At 47.5% G+C, this 6,550-nt stretch overlaps 2 pseudogenes; one reads left to right on the top strand and one right to left on the bottom strand.

Annotated features, from left to right (window-relative positions):
* Window positions 1–808: 808 nt before the first annotated feature.
* Window positions 809–4,687, bottom strand: LOC133752871 (small ribosomal subunit protein eS10-like; annotated as a pseudogene).
* Window positions 4,688–5,829: 1,142 nt separating this feature from the next.
* LOC133753816 (dolichyl-diphosphooligosaccharide--protein glycosyltransferase subunit 4-like) lies at window positions 5,830–5,943 on the top strand (annotated as a pseudogene).
* The last annotated feature ends 607 nt before the right edge of the window (window positions 5,944–6,550 follow it).

Below are 6,550 nucleotides of genomic sequence, written 5' to 3'. Positions count from 1 at the left end.
CACATGGGCAGCAGTCTGAATCCTGGCTACTCTACTTCTGATCCAGGTCCCTGCTACTGTGCCTGTGAAAGCAGTGGAAAATGGCCCAAGTCCATGGGCTCCTGCTTTCACATAGGAGCCCCAGAGGAAGCTCCTAGGTCGTACCCTTGGCCTGGCCCAGCCCTGGTTGTTGCAACCATTTGGGGAATGAACCAGCAGATGGAAGATCTCTCTGTTTATCCTTCTCTCTGTGTAACTCTGCCTCTCAAATGAATAAATAAATCTTTAAAAAAAGAAAAGAAAATTTCAGTTGCCAATTGTTTATTGCTAGTATACAGAAATACAATTTATTTTTGCACACTGGCCTGTGTCCTTAATAAACCCACTTATTCTGCTACCTTTTTTTGTAGACTATTGGTTTGTTGTTGGTTTTGTTGTTGTTCTTACATTTTGCTGGCTACAAGTTTATTTTTTTTTATTTATTTTTTTATTTTTTTATTTTTTGACAGGCAGAGTGGATAGTGAGAGAGAGAGACAGAGAGAAAGGTCTTCCTTTTTGCCGTTGGTTCACCCTCCAATGGCCGCTGCAGCTGGCTCATTGCGCTGATCCGAAGCCAGGAGCCAGGTGCTTCTCCTGGTCTCCCATGGGGTGTAGGGCCCAAGGACTTGGGCCATCCTCCACTGCACTCCCTGGCCACAGCAGAGAGCTGGCCTGGAAGAGGGGCAACCGGGACAGAATCGGTGCCCCGACCGGGACTAGAACCCGGTGTGCCGGCGCCGCAAGGCGGAGGATTAGCCTACTGAGCTGCGGCGCCGGCCTGCTACAAGTTTATTTAACACAAAATAATCCCCTCCAACTTAACTGGGGTGGCTGACCACATCCACGACCAATTCCGCCTCTACTCTGGAATTCAATTGCTGACCCAGCCCCAGCCTCAGCTTTCTTGTCAGCACCAGGGGACCCAGCACTTTGTAAGTATCTCTGTAGGCTTCCCTTCTCCTGAGTCTCGCAGGCCACTCCACCTCCAGCCTTTGGACTGAGGTCTGCCGGTCTCAGGTCAGCTGCAGTGCAGGGTGGCAGGCAAGATCTCCAGGGGCGAGTGGAGATAATCCCAGAGATTCTGGATGCCCAAGGTGCCAGGAAAAGTGTCTCCAGGCGAACTGTTCCTTCATGCAGCCTCAAGACTTGAGCAACTGCATGGCCTTCATGACATCCTTTTTGGCTACCATCATCCCCCCCCCCTTAAAGAGGAGCTCATAAATGGCAACCCGATTATTCCTGGGCCTCAACACCACCGCGGCTGTTGGGTTCGAGTCCCAGAGAGACTATTGGTTTTCTACATAGACTGGTTGTCAATAGAAATTGTTTTATTTCTTCTTTTCTGGTTTGCATTCCTTTATTTCACTTTCTTGACTTACTTTACCAGCTGGGATTTCTAGTATAATGTTGAATACTGATCAATGTTCCTTCCTATGTCTCAGGGATTCCTTCTAGAATTATTTTTATTCTTCTGCAATATATATTTTCTTTTGACAGGCAGAGTGGACAGTGAGAGAGAGAGAGAGAGAGACAGAGAGAAAGGTCTTCCTTTGCCGTTGGTTCACCCTCCAATGGCCGCCGCGGCCGGCGCATCGCGCTGATCCGAAGCCAGGAGCCAGGTGCTTCTCCTGGTCTCCATGCGGGTGCAGGGCCCAAGGACCTGGTTCATCCTCCACTGCACTCCCGGGCCACAGCAGAAAGCTGGCCTGCAAGAGGGGCAACCAGGACAGAACCTGGCACCTCGACTGGGACGAGAACCTGGTGTGCCGGCGCCGCAGGCGGAGGATTAGCCTAGTGAGCCACGGCGCCGGCATGCAATATATTTTTTAAAAGTTCTTTTAGGGACGGGAATTATTGTGCAGCAGGTTAAGCCTCCACATGAGACATCCCACATGAGCACTGGTTCAAGTCCCACCTACTCCACTTCTGATCTAGCTACCTGCTAATGGACTGGGAAACCAGCAGAAGATGACCCAAATGCTTGGGACCCTGCACCCACGTGAGAGACCCAGATGGAGTCCCTGGCTCCTGGCTTTGGCCTGGCCCAAGCCTGGCCATTGCAGCCATTTGGAGAATAAACCAGCAGATAGAAGATTTTCTCTCTCTCTCTCTCTCTCCCTCTCTTTCAAATAAATAAATACATAATCATTTTTGGGGGCCGGCACTGTGACACAGTGGGTTAATCCTCCACCTGCGGCACCAGCATCCCATGTGGGCGCCGGTTCTAGTCCCGGCTGCTCCTCTTCCAATCCAGCTCTCTGCTGTGGCCTGGGAAAGCAGTGGAGGATGGCCCAGGTCCTAGGGCCCCTGCACCCATGTGGGAGACTCGGAGGAGTTTTCTGGCTCCTGGCTTCGGATTGGCACAGCTCCGGCCGTTGCAGCCATCTGGGGAGTGAACAAATGGAGGGAAGACATTTCTCTCTATCTCTCCCTCTCACTGTCTATAACTCTACCTCTCAAATAAATAAAATCTTTAAAAAAATAAATACATCATCATTTTTAAAAGTTCTTTTAAATGATGTTTGCTTATGGATGAAAATATTTTTATTATACCCTGATTCATAAAAGTTTATTTGCTGGGTATATAATTCTAGGTTGACAGTTCTTCCAGTTACCATTATTGGAAGGTCTTCTGCTTGCCTTTGGTATTCTGAAGTTTTATCACTCTGTGTCTAAGTGTGAGTTTATTTTTCATTATCTTGCTTGGGATTTCCTGGGTTTCTGCATAGGAAGACTGATATCTTTCATGATTTGTGAAACCTTATCTCTTTTTACATTGCTTTTTCCTCTGTTATCTTTCTTCCTTCTAGAACTCCAGTTGAAACATATAACGGACCTTGTCACACTATGCTTCATTTCTCTTAATCTCTAATGGTTTCTATCATTCTTTTTGTCCTATATTGATATTTTGTTTAGTTTTATTTCTAATTTTCTCCGTAGTTCTTTTTTTTTTTTAAACAGGCAGAGTGGACAGTGAGAGAGAGACAGAGAGAAAGGTCTTCCTTTTGCCGTTGGTTCACCCTCCAATGGCCGCCGCGGTAGGCGCGCTGCGGCCTGCGCACCGCGCTGATCCGATGGCAGGAGCCAGGTGCTTCTCCTGGTCTCCCATGGGGTGTAGGGCCCAAGGACTTGGGCCATCCTCCACTGCACTCCCTGGCCACAGCAAAGAGCTGGCCTGGAAGAGGGGCAACCGGGACAGGATCGGTGCCCCGACCGGGACTAGAACCCGGTGTGCCGGCGCCGCAAGGCGGAGGATTAGCCTAGTGAGCCGCGGCGCCGGCCTCTCCGTAGTTCTATTTGCTGTTATAACATTTTATTTTCTAATTTAAATTATAAGTTTTTTTTAAAAGATGTATTTTATTTATTTGACAGAATTACAGAGACATAGACACACACACACACACACACACACAGGTCTTCCATCTGCTGGTTCACTCCACAAATGGCGGAAACAACCAGAGCTGAACCAATCCAAAGCCAGGAGCCAAGAGATTCTTCTGGGCCTCCCACATGGGTGCAGGGGCCCAAGGACTTGGGCCATCTTCTACTGCTTTCCCAGGCCACAGCAGAGAGCTGATCAGAAGAGGAGCAGTCGGGACTCAAACCAGAGCCCATATGGGATGCCGGCGCTGCAGGCCTGGGCTTTAACACACTGCACCACAGTGCTAGTCCCTAAATTATAAGTTTTTAAAGTGTTTAGGGGTCGGCGCTGTGGTGTAGCTGGTAAAGTCGCTGCCTTCAGTGCCAGCATCCCACATGGGCACCAGTTCAAGTCCCAACTGCTCCACTTCCCATCAAGTTCTTTGCTATGGCCTGGGAAAGCAGCAGAAAACAGCCCAAGTCCTTGGGCCCCTGCATCCACGTGGGAGATCCACCTGGGAAGAAGCTCCAGGCTCCTGGCTTCGGATCAGCACAGTACTGGTCATTGTGGCCACCTGGGGAGTGAACCAGCAAATGGAAGACCTCTCTCTCTCTCTTTCTCTGCCTCTCTGTGGCTCTGCCTTTCAAATAAATAAATAAATCTTTTTTAAAAAATAAAATAAAGTGTTTAAACTTCTGTTTGATCTTCTTACAGATCTTCCCTGGTCAGTTTTCAAAGTCTCTTGTGCCTTCAATGCTATCATTTCTATTTTTAATTCTTCATGTACAATAAAATCATTATTTCATATTCGGTATCTGAAAATTCACCATCTATAGTTGTGTGTGTGTGTGATTCTGAAGTTTGATGTTTCTTCCAACTGTCACTAATGATGGTTTGTTTCCTCATGGGTTTAGTGATTTCATTTTATTCTGATTTTATAAATTTATAGCATTCTTTGAAATCTAGAAAGTGTATGTCTCAAAAGAAAATGTTTTGTTCTCTTCTGGGAGTTTTTTGCAGGCAGTTCCAAGGACCTCTTCCTTCTTCCTTCCTTTCCCTCTTTACTTCCATGAAAGGCAGAAGGGGCGAGAGAGGGAGGGGGGAGGGGGCACGGGAAAAGGGGAAGCAGAGGGAGAGGGAGATCCCACCCACAACCAGGACTCTGCCAGGCCGAAGTCAATAGCTAGGAGTTCAATCTGAGTCAAATGCTTACCTCCAAGGACCAATATGAAGCCAGTTTTTGGCATAGGGTTCATTTTGGGCCACAGTGATTCAGGCTTAGAACTGTTTACTTCCACCAGCTCCATCTGCAAAATGGGCTTTATTTCAGCTGGGCTTCTGGATGGTGGTGCTCTTTAGCTCTCTGGCCTTCACACAAGGGTCTCCAGGCTGACCTCACATACTGCTCAGGCTCTGGGCTCTGTCTCCTGTCTCCCACAGGAATGGTTCATTAAAACCTTGCCCTAGTCTGGTAGGAATCAGTAGATAGCTCCAATGTAAATAGGATTTCTAGCTCTCATGGATGTTTGCCTTCCTATCATTTTTGCCCTCCTGGGAGTTCCCTTACTTCCTCAGCACTGCCCTACATATAACAATATTAAACTTTGCGGGGGGGGCATTAATGTGTTCTGAATTAGAAGCAGTTTCTCTGTACATCTTAGTACAGCATGTTGGTGGAATACAAGTCCTGCTGTTAAGACATTCGTGTATTCCTTTGCAGAAATTTTTGCTATGCAGATATATATTAAGGAAACACCATATGAATACTTCTTTATAAGTTAGACTGTTGTGTCATTCAGTTACATATTTTGAGCATCTTTCTCCATGAATAAATGTGTTAGTGGTGTTGTGGTCAGCTTTCCCCAGAAAAGAAATTGAAACAGAAGTTTGTGTGTACAAAGTTTTTTTCAGGAATGCTCTTGAGATCAATACCCACAGTGCAGAGGGAAAGGGGGGATTATGCAGAAAGGAAGTTGGGCAGTGGTACAGTCACCACAAGGGCTCCAGCTCTGGAGCCGAGAAGACCTGCACAATGGTCCTAAATTGAACAAAGATACCTGGGCCTTTACAATCCTGTGTGGTTTGCCATGGGCTGCCCCTGGAAGGAATGGGTTTGACATTGGACAAGACAGTCAAATACAACCAAGTGTCACTCCGGGAGTTTGGTGACAGAAGAGGGCTATCACCCTGTGGAACTCCAGGTACCTTGGAGTCTTGAAGGAATACCTGGGAAAGCACATCAAAATCCCCCACAGCCAGGAACACTTGGGGCTCCAAATAACAGAAAATCTGACAACTAATTTTTGTCATCTAACCTAAGATCTGTAGTAGGTGGCTAACATCAACAATATCTGTCCCTTTTATTAGGAAAGCAAAAATACTTTCTCAAAAACCCTCAGTACCCCTATCTTGTGCAGAGGTGTGTAGGATCCAAGCCGGGTGGGTCAGGATGATCACAGACGTGCAGCTCGCCATCTTTGCCACCGTGCTGGGCATGTGACTCTCCTTGCTTGTCAGTTTCTGTCACTGTGTAGGCATCAATAATCCCAAGAAGCAGGAATGACAGAGGTGTTTTCCCCACCCCCAGGGCTCCAGGACATAGTCTGAGGCAAGATGGAGGGTGTGAGGGGCCTTCACCCTTCACTTCATCCCTTCTACCCATCACTACATGCAAAGCAACTACACTTGGATTTTTCCAGACAACTTTAATGTCCTCAAAGTCTTCCTTAACCCTATGGAACAAGAAGCTGCCACTGAATAGGGCCCAGTATTAAGAGCTGCTTTTTTCTTACTTCCTCCCCAATGCCCCTCCAATACAAAAATAGTTATGAGACCAATATAGTTATGGGGCCAGCACTGTGGGTAAAGCTGCCACCTGCAGTGTCAGCATCCCATATGGGCGTCAGTTCGAGTCCTGCCTGCTCCATTTCCAATCCAGCTCTCTGCTATGGCCTGGGGAAGCAACAGAAGATGGCCCAAATCCTTGGGCGCTGGAACTTGTGTGTGGGACCCATAGGAGGCTCCTGGCTTCTGGTTTCAGATCCGCACAGCTCCAGCCGTTGTGGTCATTTGGGGAGTGAACCAACAGATGGAAGATTTTCTCTCTCTCTCTCTGTTTCTCTCTCTGCCTCTGCCTCTCTAACTCTGCCTTTCAAATAGTAAATAAATAA

Source organism: Lepus europaeus, chromosome X, assembly GCF_033115175.1.
Source record: "Lepus europaeus isolate LE1 chromosome X, mLepTim1.pri, whole genome shotgun sequence".
In the NCBI taxonomy this organism is placed as follows: domain Eukaryota; kingdom Metazoa; phylum Chordata; class Mammalia; order Lagomorpha; family Leporidae; genus Lepus; species Lepus europaeus.
This window is presented reverse-complemented; position numbering and strand designations above follow the sequence as displayed.